Source organism: Rhopalosiphum maidis, chromosome 2, assembly GCF_003676215.2.
Source record: "Rhopalosiphum maidis isolate BTI-1 chromosome 2, ASM367621v3, whole genome shotgun sequence".
NCBI lineage: Eukaryota > Metazoa > Arthropoda > Insecta > Hemiptera > Aphididae > Rhopalosiphum > Rhopalosiphum maidis.
The window spans coordinates 80,015,693-80,032,467 of record NC_040878.1 but is presented as its reverse complement, the minus strand read 5'-3'; the positions used below and the strand labels follow the sequence as shown (position 1 = coordinate 80,032,467).

Below are 16,775 nucleotides of genomic sequence, written 5' to 3'. Positions count from 1 at the left end.
ATAATTAAATTTGATAATACTTTTGATCGATAATACTATTCAATAATTGTGTAAATTTTTTAAGATAAATATATATACTTAGAAACTATTAAAATAGACTAATTATGCTTCATAATTAAAAATATAAAAAATACAATTTTCCCCATAGCAAAATTAGGTTTAGATATGCAAATTCATAAAATATCTGACCTTGTATTTAAGCAGTTAACAACTATAATATTGTGTATATTTCCTTTTGTCTTGACCGAAACCGCAATCTCAAGGACAACAAATCCTATGTACACTGTATGAAATAAATTTATTGTCTCGACTATTATAATAATTCTATAGTGCCGTTTATTATAGATTATTATTACTATTGTACTTGCGCGACGTTAAAATGCCAAATGAAGTTCAAAAATCCAAACGTAAACAAGCGTATAACATAAACGACGTTTATTGTTTTTCGTGGAAAAAAAAAGTTTCATTTTAATAAAATTGAGTGAATAAAAACATTAAATTTCCGAAAAAAAATAATATAAAAAATGCCAACTTTAATTTCCAGTTAATTTTTTCTCGAGTGTGATGTATGAACGAGTATGTTCTCAGGATAATTTGGTACTCGTCTGTGTCATTGTGTTTTAATTTTTTAGCTGTGATTCGACGTAAACTCGTCGTATTACTATATTACTCGTCACAATAATAATATTATGATAATGTCTTGATCGAATGATTAAAACTAGACTATTATTGTCTGTTTATAATATATTATGATTGTATGTGTTTCAGAATGATTGATTGAGCAATAACGCAGTAAAAAATCTCTAAACGACAGAAAAAAAAAAGGTAAATATTGTTGTTTATAGTAATATTATTGAAATAGAAAAATGATTTTCCCTGAGTAATGCACCGCACATCGATATAATATTAATACTGATTATCATTATAATATTAACATAACGTCCTCCGAATGGAATCGTTCACGGGATCGCGTAGCGTCTTCAGAATTTGGTAGAATACTAATTCCTGTAACCAAGATGAAGGAAATTAAAATTATAATATTTATATTTATTAATTTGTAATAGCTAAATAGTATATTCCGCCGATAACAATTACTGTCGTATAATTCTGAAATCGGTCGAAGCTAACATTTTACCAACGTATCTATTACCTATAGTATACCGTGGTTAGGTGCCTAAGCACCGAAGTAACTGCAGACAACGTATATTTGACTTCAATTAATGCATACACGGAACTGTGCGTAACATAATGTGCATTTAACATGTCGTACAACAGTTTGATTTATTGTTTGATTTCCATCTGTACAATTATAGCGATGTGTGGGGCATATTCGTGTTGTTGTATATTACCTGTGTTACGTACGACGTGTACGTACACGTATCCATCCGATAAGTCGCGGTGTGTACGTTTTTCGCGAGACCCGTGATTTCCACGTCCACCGCATATTATATGTTTATAGTAAAAGCCAAATTCGCAGAATGCACTGCTCGTGTCGACGTATTGATCATTGCAATATATGGTATATCTATTATAATGTCGAGAGACTATTCGAGACTTGCTAGCCCCAGCACGACCGTCAGATGCTGTGCGCGGCCGTTTCCTCGGAGGACCGGCCTTTGGAGTTATGCCACCGCCAGTACCACAATCTCCAACCGTCGCTGCCGCCAATATACCTACATGTTCTTAGTTTGCCGAACCCTACGGTTGTGTCCCATTAAAATAACAACAACAACAACAACAATAATAATAATAATAATAATAACCACTAGTCCCCTCGCAGTATGTTAAGTACTTATATTATATCGAAAAGCTATTTTGAATTTCGGCGAATATCTGCGTACCGTAATATTTCCGCAGTACATATAATACGAATGCATTTTAATTATTTCGTTTGATCCTATCAACTTTACCAATTTAAAAGTGACTCATATCATTAAAATAAATTAGGATTTATCTCGTAGATATTAAAAATAATACATTGAGTGAAAATCCTTAAGTTTTTAGACGTGTAATAATAATTATCTATCGCCGTGGTTAAAATTAAATAATAATTTAATATTTGTTTTGTATAGTCTTGTTACCACGTTTTGTATAGGTGTTTTAATTAATGATAATCAATACATATTTTTTGATTTGGTAATTTGGTAAGCGCAAAATATGTAATTGCCATTTCGTATACATGAAACTCAAGTATTTAAATTTGTTTTATAATATAAAAGGAGTGACGTGTGAGGAGACAAACACATTTCCTTTTTTTTTTTGTAATATGAAAATCCCATTTTTATTTTAAAATTTAAATTGTTAAGAAATATGAATAAACATCTAAATTAAAACGGAATAGTTAATGAATTACTAAACTTTATGAACTAAAGGTATTTAGTAGGTATTTAATTCTTAGCAATACTTCAACATGAAGTACAAAAAGAAAATAGGTAGGTAATAGTTTAGTTTAGAAAACTTATTATAATCAGATAGTTTTTACATAATTTATAAAAATATGGTATTATATTTTTGCATAAGAATTATTTATATAAAAAAAGCAATACTCATTTGAAAAAATAAATGAAATTTTAATCAACAGAATACTTTTAAATGAGATATAAATAGCATACCTTATATTTGAAACTATAGTTTTAAGTTACATTGAAATTCTGAATAAATTCATTATTTAAAGAAAACGTTCAGGTGAACCGTCATTTCTGTCTTTTTATAGATCATCTTCCGGTGTACACCATGATATATATATATATATAATATTACCATCCATTCATAATGCGCAAAGGTACATAATAAAATAATATGAATTGTTTAAATGTTTTCTTCAATAAAACATGCAAAATATATTATTCATATAAACCACGGTAATCGAATGATCTTTAATCAATTCGTTTTATGAGTTTTACAACAAAGCTATATATTATATATTTAACTTAAAAATGTATCACCGACTACATATTATTTTATTATCGCGACGACGTTTTCACCAGTGCCTATTATGTACATACCTCAAGATTTCATATTATAAATGCGATGCTGCCGAACTCAAACCACCGTAAATGCATATTACAGTGTTGTAAATACGGTTGCTCTAATCCAGATTGTATTGTGTTATTAGCAGTAACGAAAGTCGTGCACCGGGCGCGCTGAACAGTTCATTAGGTAGGCATAATAACAATATGACGTATACCTGCATTTATATTCGTAGATAACGCTATTTTCCCAAATTTACGATTATAATATAATACTATTACGACTCGTCGTTCGAGTGTCCGTTGCGTGTCACTTATACATCTGATATTATTTGTCATGAAATCTCAGGTTTCAGTTTTTTTTATCGCGTTCCAAAACGTTAATAATAATTCATCGTGCATTTGTAAACCACCTATACCACCGAATGAAGAACGCCCCGAAACGCAGTTACTACGTTCAGTTCTTCTAATCACAGTTATCGCTGTACAACACGCGTCCGTTGTACCGTATTATTATAGCCTCTAGTTTTAATTATAATATAAATTCGTTCTGACTAGCGTGATAGAAGGTGGTTAGTTCAATAGAAGCAAATAGCAAACCTCTTTTACTCATCGCCCGCCGACATACGATACGTGCCGGGCGTAAACAACAGTACATGGCGGGCGCACGGTCACGTCTTAAGACAGGATGTGATGTGTGTATAAATCAATTAAACATTCGAAATATTTACCAGCATCAGCAGTTTTCGAAAGTCTTGTACGGCAGTATCGGATAGGTCGCGTAGTCTTGTGGAAGTCCATCGCAGTCAAGGTGTATGATGATGTGTGTGTGTAGGATCGGGTTTATCGAAGGACGCTGCAAGGTAATCGGACGGCCAACATGTTATAATGATATGCATAATTACGACAATAATACGAGAGAATGATCTATATGCGCTGAGAACATTCGACTGATCGTATTAAAATATTTGGGCAGAGAATAATAGTATTTGAGGGAAGTCATTCAAAGGAATAAGAGAAGGAGTAGATATATATATATATATATTAACATCGGCCAAACTGCATCTTGTAGGTACGTTATAAAACGACTGTTACATTTTTCATTCGGGCAATTTTCAGATCGGTCGAAAGCTTAGTTTTTTTAAATTTAATTTAAATCAATATTACAAGTATTAAACATTATAAAAAAAAAAAATTAGATAAATAAATATTGATCAGATTCATTTTAAAATAATAAAAATGTTATATACTTTTGAAACAACACAATTTTGGGCTGTAATTTGGTATTAAACAAACCGATAAAGTCTATAAAATGTCTTTCCGGACTACCATTATAATCAAATGATATTATTTACTATAAATATAATATCATACGGCGTCTGACAATTAATTTCAGACAATACTCATCGTATAATTATTATACAGTTTCGAAGTACTGCGCGAATAATCTACTTCAAGTATATGAAGTCGTACAAAAAGAACGGCCGCGTAAAAGTATAATTTTTTAACTCGCTCGTATCCGAATCTAAAGACGGGTCGTTGAAAAAATAATGACATTGCGATGACTTAAAAATAAATTGTAATTTTGTTTCCGCCGGTTATTCTTTGTGATAATGATAGTATAGTCTTACACGCCTTGCGATTATATTATGTGTACCGTATGTGAATTCGTGAAATTTCATTTGCACGTATTGTGCGCGTAAAGGTGGCGTGTACTATATAATACATTAATGCTGTACCGTTGTGCGCCGCTAGAATAAAATTAATAACATATTCCCAGAAGTCTTTTAAAATTGTCTGTTCGCATGGGAAATTCTTTGAGAGTCTCGAATAAAATGATAGTGCTGTGCTGCTGTATTCATAATCTGTCCTCTCCGTATAGTTTGCCGTTATAGGACTTGTGGTAAAAGCTGTTCAAACGTACATCTCAGTTTAATGCGTTATTATCGTACGATGCGTTTTCCGAGAAACAATTAGTTCCGTCTAATTTTAATTTTTAGATGTACTGCATAATAACTTAGAATAGTACATATACTCGACTTGCATTCTGAAAATAAAGTAATTTTATTAATAACGATGTGTATTCGTCAAAGTGTCAGTTCGGGACTTATTGCCGTGTTATTGGTGTTGTTGCCGAGAATACGTTTGTCTGAAAGACACGGTGTTATTCATAGAGTTGACGACGTATAAACAAAACGGAAATTAAAGGTGTCTGTCTATTGAGGAACAGCGAGATTCATAACGCTAAAGTCAAAAATTCGGCGTACCGTCTGAACTTCTACGTAAGTTTGAAAAACCTTTGACCAATCTCCTCGAGCATTCATCAAATGTCAACTGATGTAACTAAATATTGCGACAAAGTTTCCTCAGAACCATCAATAGGCTACGTTAGTTTGTTTACATCAAAATAGAAACACTTTATTCACGTCACAAACTACATTTGTGACCAATTGTGACAACCAGAACATGTTTATATACCTATGTTGTGTATATTTTCTTACCGTATTATAACTTATAAGCAAAAAGTTTATGTTTATTAGTGTTTAAGTTTTTATTTACGCCAATCATGCGTCTTCTCATCGCATAATAATATTGTCCCTCTATTATTATAACGTGACAAAGTAATAAGCAGAAACGCAAGGTGTTAAAATATTGAGAAACGATGGGCACTTGAACACGGTGAGATTAAATTTTAAATAGTTGGTTAAAAAAATTACGAATTAAGTATGGTTAGTTACAAATTGTTTTGGAAAGAGTCGGTTAAGGTTCAATTACGATGGAGTTACAGAATATAGTATATTAAAAATGTGGTTAGTAAATATATAACTTATTAAGACGATTGAAATTAATAAGTATTTTATAAGTTGTCTTGCGATATGTATATAATTTTGTGATTGGAGAGTGTCATAACTTCGAACACGTTGCATCCCTTGTTTTGACATTTTCATAATATGACAAATTATCATGCGAAAACAAATTTATTTGAATATAAAAACTGAAAGAATTAATATTCATAATTTATTTATTAGGTATAATTAGGTATCTACTTATCTTTAAAAAAAAAATACAATTTGAAAACTAAATAGACTGTTTATATTTATAAATCTTGAAGTTTTCTAAAACTTGGGTACAACATAAGAAAGCACTTCTTATTGAAAAAACACTTTAAAAAAATGTACCACCCGAAGCTATTGTTCAATTTGTCTCACTACTACCCTTCTATTGGCATTGCCTGTAAATTTAAAATATACTTTACAAACTACTGAAAAACTTCACTCACGCCGCGGAATTTGATTCACGCGTGGCTGCGACGTTTTTAACCTTTCGTCGGGCGAAATCAATATTTTACTGAAATAGATATTTGTTGTTCTGAGTTCGGGAACACTATCCGTGTAATATTGTGATGCAAAATCCATTTTTCAATTCTGGTTTCCGGAAGGTACCACGTGTTCACGACTAGGAAACACAATACAAGTTTGATGTTTCCATGAATTGGATGCTTTTAGGCGAAATAGATATTTAAAATCTCGAAAGCGTATTCTGCAACGTGTTTAGTTACACATCATAATATTATAGTTAATAGATAGATTAAAACTAATTGTTGTTGATTAAAGCAAACGTAACTTACAAATTTATGTACTTACCATATAATTACACAAAACGCAATAGTTTGTTTATTTTTAATTTCTTAACTAAATCTGTTCATGTTCAATACATTATACACTTGTGATACTTAGTCTTGATCCAGTTAATTTGAAAAATTATAGATACGTTAGTTAAAATCATGTCTATATATATATATAAGCATATATTGTTGAGTTTGGTTTAATTTCAATTTTAAATTAATATTTTTGATTAATAACGCAGTATTTAATGTTTTCAAACTTTAAAAATATATTTATGTTATAATATATATATATATATATTTATTTAATTGGTGGATAAAAACCTATGATTTCCTACATCCGTATACAATACAAAATAAATAAATAGAATGATTAAATATCAACATAATAGTTAATTATTATTTAACAAACAGTTAAAGTGCAAAATCGATATGTGTAATTCAGGTTAGTAATACCTAACTTATTTAAATAATTAACTTTTTTTGAATTGATTTAAATTAAAATTTTTTACAATTTAAACTTTAATTTTTTAATATTAAATCTATTATTAGTAAAATATCCATTTGTCAGAGATCCTGCGAAGTACTAGTTTGAGCAAAATAAATTACATAAATATTCGATATCATATAGAGACAGCGTGGTTATAAACATTACTCTACACCACCAAACCAATTTTTAACAAAAATACTATATACTCGTACCAATAGTCATTTAGATGATTAAAATGAATATGTACAGTACCTACTATGCAACTATGCTTTTAGTATATCTATAGTTCTGAGTTTAAATTTGAGTTATAATATTATTCATTAAAGAGCTACAAAATTTATTTTATATAAATATATTATATTTAATATTTGATCTTAAAACATACAAATGATGCGTACAATTATTATGAAATTAACTTTAAAATATTATTTTTAGTGGGATTGAAAATCACCTGTGTAGGTCAAGCCTGTGTAAGCCACTTTCCGCCTACATAGTTATTAACAAATAATTAAATTTAATATTGACTATACTTAAAAACAAAAAAACTGGTTATTATTTTTTTTTCAATTACTTGTATCTTTTGTCAAATAAAAAATCACTGTATCTTTGTAAAGGAATACAAACATTAGGATAGCAGTATTTAATATTTCATAAATTAAAGTAATATAAATTGTAGAAAGCGCTTTTCTTATTTAATTGATGTGTACGAAAAGAATATATTTTTATCCACAGCTAAGTACACACAATGATATAAAATTATATTAAAAAATTTAAAATTGTATTCTTATACAATTTAAACAGAAGATTCTGCTTAATAGAGACACTAGTTAATTAGGACAGCAACTTAATCGAAGCACATTAACAAGCACGGTAGGTGTGTCTCAATAAATCGGAGTCTACTGCAATGAAGTATAGGTTTAATATATTTTTTTTACACATTCACCGATTTATCTACCTAACCTAACTGATGTGTTTGATTGGATTTGGATTTAATTTACTATATTCCAACCAAAGTATTTACTTTTTTAATTTTACAATATTTTGTTCAATCACGCTGATAATCTGCGTTCTCGTGTTTTTATAAGATACAATTATGTCGAGTAAGATTGTTAATAATGTAAAAGGTTTTGCCCTTTTAACATAGTTATTGTTAAGATTCCTAGAGACTTGTAATTGAATCGTATCTCGATGCTCCTGTGTTCATTGACAATGCAGAGGTCGACGAAAGACAACTTACCGTTATAATAGCATTGTCACCACGACCATAATAATATTAGTACATACATTTCCAAGAGGGTGAAAGAGATCATTTACCATTAACGGTAAAAATGTTAGTACAATAATATAATTTGACTAAAACGCTACATAATAAATAGCTTTTTTCTTATGTACATTAGTTATTTAGTATTGCATATAACTGTTAAATTATACATTACAGTGCAATAAAATAATATTTCGTAGGTACATACAAAATAAAATACAATTTTTAAACAATAAATAATTGAGTTTTATAAAATTATAAATTAACATTATTATAAACCAGGAGTTTAAATTGGCATAAGACATTAGACGCCTTAATGGCTCATTTTATAAGTAATTTTTGGGGGATGTAGACGATGTAGTTACGTAGATTAAGTGTGGGAATGCGTGACGGCATTACCATTTTGAAACTTTTGTGCTAAGTGCGTTTCTACGTTAATTGACAGTATGTTATATAAATATACTTCAAAAACTGGATAATAAAGGTCGTGAGGGTGCATTGAAATTCTCTAAAAAAAAATAAAGTGAAGAAACGTCTACATTTTACGTCATATTAAAATTATATTTATTTAAAAAGAAAGTATTATAATGAGATGCGATACAGTAATGCGATAGGTTGTTTTATTAAACCTCTCGGATTTGAACATGAATCAAGATTCACGTGATCACGTGTTTTTTGTTCACGTGTAATTAAAGTATAAGTAATATTTATTAAACGTATTGAATTATGATTTAATATGATATGTGTGTGTGTGTGTGTGTTGATAATTGCTGTAAAAAACAAAAAATATCTGTACATATACTATTCTAAAAATACATTTTTCATGAGCAGTGTTAAAGTAAAAAAAAAAAACCAGACGGGTGAAGCAAATGCTTCGTGATGTTCAAAATAAATAACTGATTACCGATCACTGCTGTTTAGAAACTAGATGCCATTGGAGTATTATACTGTATTCGTTGACTTATTGAAAATAAAGTTTCACGTGTAATAATAAACGCGTGTATTAATAAAAACAAAAATAAACCTGGAATAAATTCATAGGCTCAAGTGAATTTTAATTTCAATTAAACGTGTACTCGTTAATTAAACTACACGTGAAATAGAGGTATATTTTTATTTACATAGAGATGTCCTTTGAAACTCTTCCCAAACTTGAATTTGAGAGTTTGATTCGTGATATTGTAAATGAACTAGTAATAATAATTGACAGATAACTGTAGTGACGGTTTATGTGAACTTCTCTCTCTACCTCGGCAAAATAAAATTTCCCTAAACAAATCGCGAGTTGTATTATACTTTATGTCTGACAAATATTGCAAGTTCATCTCTATTATTTTAAGTTTACCATTTCGAAGTTATCTATGCGATTCGATTTAAGGAGAGAGTCCCTCCGCCCGATTCACAGACAAATTGTAAGTCAATGATGACTTATTTTGACAACGGACTTGACTGGTACCGTCGTGTAATTCTGGTACAGTCCGTTCGTCATAGTTTATGTACGTGACACAAGACGTATGCGATGTGCGACGCTGTCCGGTTTCATCGTTTTTAGCGCTGAACGATTGTAAATTGAAAAACAATTAAATTTAATTGTATGATATTTTATGTCGTTTTATTATTTCACATTACGTACGGACTCTTGGACGGCGGTTATAAGAATAATCATCTCGAGACCGTGGGCTTATGGGTTATTGCGCGAGAGTCTTCGGGCCGATCTATGCCGCAGTTATTATACGGGTGGGATTGGACCCGTGTACAAAGTATCTATATAATAGTATAATATGTGCGTTACACGTAGTCCGCCCGGTCGCGGTCGAACAAATTTAGTTTACCATAATATCCATAATACCTATATGCGGTACACGTGGTGTCTCACTACCGCGCTTCTACCGTTTGTGTGGATATAGCAGGTGTATAATAGCATTATTGCTGTGTTATAATGATATACAGAATTATGTTCGCCAGACATGCTCACGTCCTATTTTTCTTCTATTATAATAATGAATTTGTTTAATTTATTTCGTTTTTTTTTTTTTTGATTTATAAGTAAGTATGTGTTAATTTTTAAGACCGTCTTTTGAAATATTTAGATTTTCATAATATTATTTAACTTGATTTTTTAGTCTAAACCCTCGCTTATGGTGTAACTGATCCACCGTGTAACTAAATCGGAATTTGTACAAATAGTTTTTGAATTATTTGATTTGTCTTCCCTATTGTACGAAAATATTACTAGTTTTACGGTTATAGTTTGGAAATATATGGAAGTTTTGATTATTTCAAAAATATTGGAATTAATCTCTTAAATATTTTGATATTGACAAAAATATATATATATTTTTTAATTTTCAGTTATAATTACCCATTGATAATGAATTAAATAATAAATCTATTTACAATTTGTCTATATTGCATAAAGTGTTGTACCTAATTCAATAAATAATTGAAATTTGAGTTTCAATTTAAATGCATACAATTTTTCAACAACAAAAAATCAGTTCAATAATTTACGTAAAGTAAAAAAGGTGTTTTCATTTAAAAAAGTTTACATAGTAAGTATTTAAAAATATTATTCTATAATATACTTAAAAATTCTATAAATCAAAATATAACTAATGCATTAATAATGGTTAAATAGTTGGGGTACCTAACATGTACCACGTTCATGCCTCATCTAGTGCATGTACCTGCTACCTTCGACCTAAATTATTCTATACAACCGTTTCAATACTTAATTGAAATAATAACGTTTATACAAATGTTTTGAGTCTGAACAAACCATGAAATACAATTTATTTTGAGAATCTATAAAATTTTATAGAATCATGATTGAAAAACATTAATGAGAAAACATATTAATATTTAATTCAAACAACCGCAACTTATTCAAATTTATTTTAAAACAGGCAATTTTAAAGCATTTCAAAGATATTTGTTGTAAATTAATTGTTGTGGTTCGCAAATGCAATTTTGACATTATATTTCGACTTTATATTGTAACATTCAGAACACGTGCGCAACACTATATTTATCAATTCGTACTTACCTAAGAAATAAAAAACAGCGTAATTGTTTTTTTTTTTTGCTGAACCATTGTTCTTCAATTTTTTTATTTTCTATGTTTAGATTCAGTGAGTCGAATTGGTGCAAAAAATAAAACAAACACCGCCAGACATGTAGAGCCATGAACTTCTTAGTAATAATTGTGAAACTTTCAATTTTTTCAATTTTAAACTGTTTTGTTAAAAATGCTGTTTATTCATTCTTACAAACAAAAAACATAAACATTAATTTTAAATTTTAATCAGAATTGTTTCAGATAAGCGTAACATTAAAATGTTTAAATTATAGCTTATTACAATGAATTTAAACGTATTAATTTGAAAAGTAATCGGTTTTTAATATTTTTGATTCGAGTTAACAATCTCTGACCAGCAATCTATAGTTATAATTGAATTATTCCAAAATGTATTAATTGATATAGATTCACGTCCAATATATTTGTACATTTATTATAGAAATAAATAATATAATAGTTAAAAATTGCTCATCATGGTCGAGGGCAAATTGTCAAACTGACCGACTTTTAGCGGTATGCGTGGTCATAAATTTAAAACGTAGTAGTGATAATAATAATTAATATACGCCCATCGACTATCTTACTGGATGTAGGGTATACTGTAACGATAATGATTATTATCATTATTATTGTTATTATTTTTGTTAGTGGTAAGTGATTTCGGTTTTAAAATATCTGCTCCATGACTATTGTTCTTATCTGCAACATACGTATAACAGTTATTCATGAAAGTAGTTTCTTATTTTTATTTTTTTATTTTTTACGCTATATGATTAGTAAATATTAAAACATATTATATTCACTAGGTTAAATCAATCAAAATTAAATAAAAATAAAATATTTGTTTTTGTATTTGAATGGAATACACGGGAGGTTTTAGAATTTTTGTATTTAAATAACAAACCATTTTTGATAAATACATTCAAGAACTTAAAAAAAAAAAAAACACACAACAAAAGAATTGGTACATATTAATAAATTATCGTACAAATGAACACTATAATCATAATTTAAAATCAATGAATAAACATGCTAATATCTTTGAAGTTTCTAAAATTGTACAGAACTTATAAACAATTTTAAAACCCGTTTGGGCCATCAAGTAAAACCTTGAAAATTAGCTGATTAATTTTATTTACTGATTTATGTATATAATATTTTTTTAGGTCCAAACGGCTTCGTCCATTTGTCCTATATTGACATATTTTATTTTAAATTATATGATTTTCCCAAAATGAATAACATTCATGACTTCGATTTTTGGCGATAATATTTTTCCATAATTATCGATTATTTACATTTATAGTCGTTATTTATTGTACTTTATCTTGTATAGTTGACAGTTATAACTAAAACTCGATTGGAATTTCTACATCTGGTAAATAAGTATTCAAATAAGCACAGTAAAAAAATATGAACCAGCGCTGGACGCATATTATAAATATTTACAAGACATGCTTTTGTGTAATTTTTTTTTTTTTTTTGTCCGTTTGTAACTTTTTCAAGATTTTTAAAACGTCATATTTGCTTACTCACCGTGGTACGCAGAAGTCGTTGTGTTTACGAGATTTAAATAAGTGGCGGGTGGTACACACGCGTTGCACAGTAACGTAGGATTAAGGGATGTATGAGTTGACACACAAGTATACAGCGTTAAGGTTAAAAAAAAAAATGCATCTTGAGCTGCTTGTGGTAATAGGAGCTCAAGGGAACAAGGTAGGGGTTAATGTAAATCTGATAAAAATATATATATATATACATTATAAGTACATACATAATTTATATATTTACTCAATTCCTAAATGTAAAATTCATACTATATGATAAAATAATGTTTCGTTTCGAAAATATAAAATTATACTGTCGATAAAAAATGAAAAACAGCGATGTACCTACCTATCGTAGAAATGGTTGACCGCAAGTTACAACCGTTCAACTGCATAACGTACAATAGATATTATTGTTGGTTATATTTCTGTGATATTGCACGATATTTAATCTGTCATGGAAATATTTTAAAGACCAATATTCTAACTAATCATTGCGTTGGAACTAAAATAATGAATAATTTTGTATCCCCGAAAACTCGAAGATCAAAGATTATTTTTTGCGTTAAACGATCTCGAGTTTTGTAGAATAACATACTATCTTCGTTGTTTTGAACATTTTAAAACAATTGTATTGACACTAAACTGGACATTTAAACGTATATCATAATATTAAAGGTGTCAAAATTCTTACTATACTGTGTGCTTCGTTTTATGCATTAAACGCATCTAATTCGAATGTACATATTATTATTATACGTTATCGAAAATCGAGTTGTGATTATCTCGCGTTATTCCATTGGGAGTGTATGTGTACTATAACACACGTATATTTACCGTATTAAGACATAACTCTTGTGCATTATCCTCGGTGATCCAAAAGTTTCCAGATGCCTCAGATTTTAACCTCTATAATATTGTTTGGTAACTATTTAATAATAACATGATCGATCATTCGTTGTATGTCGAACCTACTACGAACCAACGAGTCATTACAAAACTTAAATAAGATCGGTTTATCCGTTCAAGTAATAAAATAACTGCGTGTATGAAACGCTTTGTCGACGATGACAATAACGTATGATTATTAAAATATAAAGTCACAAAAAATACTTTATTCGATAGTGGTTTTTCTTTTCACAAAGTTGTGTCAGCATTTTATGGTTGTAGAATACTTCGAACGTTTACTTAGAAAAAATTAAAACCACGGACAGTCGGTAGATAGATAGTAACAATAGTGGATATAGCTAGCCAACGGATTGTATTATTTCAGGTAAAAATAATACATAAAATATGTATAATGTGTAAAATACATTTTGCATAATTTATAATTACACATTTAAATAGGTACGTACAGGTTAAAGTTGTGTCGTTTTATTGTAAATTTCTAAAATAAATAAATAAATAATTATTAATATCATAATATACATCAGATTAATAATATTAAAATTATTGCTTTTAGAAGCGATGAGTGTCCGTGAAAAATTGAGATTTATAATATAAATTAAAATATTTAATTTTTTTTTTTTTTAATTTTTTGCTATTTTCGTGCATTTTTATTTTACTTACATCTTACGTCTTTACGTGCGTAGATAAATAAATTTAAGTACAATTACAGTAAAAGAATTGCGAGAATAATAATTCAAATCGCCACTGAAGATAACTACTTATTACTAATAATTTATTAGTGAAATCCGAGTATTAATAAATAACAATAATACTAAATAATTGAATTAATATAAGCGTAAAAAGACAATAAAAATAGAAAATAAAAAATAAAAAAATAGGATGTTATTATAATTTAAGTGAGAATCAAATTAAATTTAATGAAGTTTATATCATGTACACAGTGTTCTTAAATGGTTGCAACGTTATGGTTTAACCATATTTTAACACATTTTTTGTATTGTTCATACCACACACTACACAGAATTTGCACTGTAAGATATGAAACGGTGCTATTCAACTTGACGTCTACCTGGGAAAAACGTAAGTTTGATCATTCGGATGGTAGGAATCTCTACATTATATTTCTGCAGAGTTTCGTAGTATGCTGGTTTTAATTTAATTAGATTCAATTTACGAGTATACGTATGTAAAATAAAAAGCGTTTCTTTCGAAATATATTTTCTACCGAGAAAACCTTACATTCTTCGAATAATTGTGTAGGAGGATATGTGTTTTAGGTTTGTTTAGAATTATTTTTATCATGTTTTTTGTGCTCTCAGTATTTTATTGCTTGTAACAGTACCTAATCATCTCCGTGCAGTTATACCATAACTAATTATTATTGAAGGATCGACTGTCATAGCAAAACAGATGATGCGTAGTATATTTAGTAATTTTCATATGTGAATATTTAATGTTATTTTCGTAATTTAATGGTTATGATACGTATTTGTGAGTTCCATTTTAAGTGTTGACCAATATAATTATTCCTAAACATTTCATGTATTATGTTTATTAATAAAATTGCATGAACAGTAATTTATTTAGTAATTTAAATCGTGAATTTTGATTTCATTAAAATTTGGTTAAGTTCTTATATCTTTCGTGAAAGCTATAAAGTTGGATTTAATAGAATTTATTAAACCATGGTTAATTAATACATGCATGTATTAATTATTAAACGCATATCTGTTTTGGTGTTGTGATGATCTAGTTATATACTTATATGTATGACCGTATCGTTTGCATAAGAAAAGAGTTTACTATATAGTTTTAGGTTTTCTAATGTAGCTATATATATATATATATTAAATTTAGAATGGCTGATAAAACTGTTCATCGGGGAACTCCTGTGGTTATGCTAACTCCATCACTTAGTGTTTGATACTCTGACTTATTGTTTTCTATTGGTTAAGTTCGAGAATAAAAAATAGCTTATTAACTATCCCAATAGGTATTAAAATATGTATTAGTGTTTTATAAGAAATATTGAAAAATGCTTTACTGAGGTCTAAAAAGATTTTTACTGTTATAATTATTTTTTTTTTTTAGATTTTAATAGTTATTCTAAAATTTTATAAAAAACATTTAATAAAATAATAGGTTAATCGTTGTTTTGTTATCACTCTTGTGTATTGGTGATATAATGACACATCTAAACGAATTAGTATATTACTCTCACGAATAATTGTATCAAAAATATTAGATTTTTTTCTTTTATCGCGTTAATAATTGATATCCCATCTTTAGGGCAAAGCTTTGTAAACGCTTCAAGGTTGTATAAATTATGTACCTTTATAAATGATAAGTATTTTCGTAATAATGATAATCATACATAAGCTATATGGAAACTTATATGCAGTGCAATATCAAAACTTTTGTTCGAAGAAAGAAAGTATAACTATTTAACTTGAATTTATCTGATACCATTTTCTGGTTCATAAAAGAAGTGCTTCGCCTAAAATTTGAAGAAATGTATATTTTTAATTTTTCGAAATGTCAACATAGTAAATTGTTTTCAATTTACTCTATAGTCTTTATTAACTTATTTCATGTAAAATATTCATAAATTTTCATTTAAAAAATTGAGTGTAGAATATTAAAACATGTTTTATAAATAAATATTTAATATTTACACTGTTGAAAAGAAAGTATTTTTTTAGAAGCATTGTTGAACGAATGACAGTTATATACATTTTCTTTAATATATTATATAGTATAATATAATAGAATAAATAATATTATAATAAGGAAATACATAATAAAAACTCATTTTCTTGAAAATTGAAATTTTAAATTAATTTGAAATTCATTATAATTCAGTATGCTTGTGTTTTAGTTGTATGTATTTTTATT

At 28.3% G+C, this 16,775-nt stretch overlaps 1 protein-coding gene across 3 annotated transcripts in view; it reads left to right on the top strand.

Annotated features, from left to right (window-relative positions):
* Positions 1–16,775, top strand: part of LOC113551894 (cell adhesion molecule 3-like) — a 405,828-nt gene that overhangs the window by 123,989 nt on the left and 265,064 nt on the right. For all 3 annotated transcript variants that reach the window (XM_026954455.1, XM_026954456.1, XM_026954457.1), the window contains exon 3: positions 769–825. The gene's annotated coding sequence lies outside the window, so the exon portion shown is untranslated. The remainder of the gene's footprint in view (positions 1–768; positions 826–16,775) is intronic.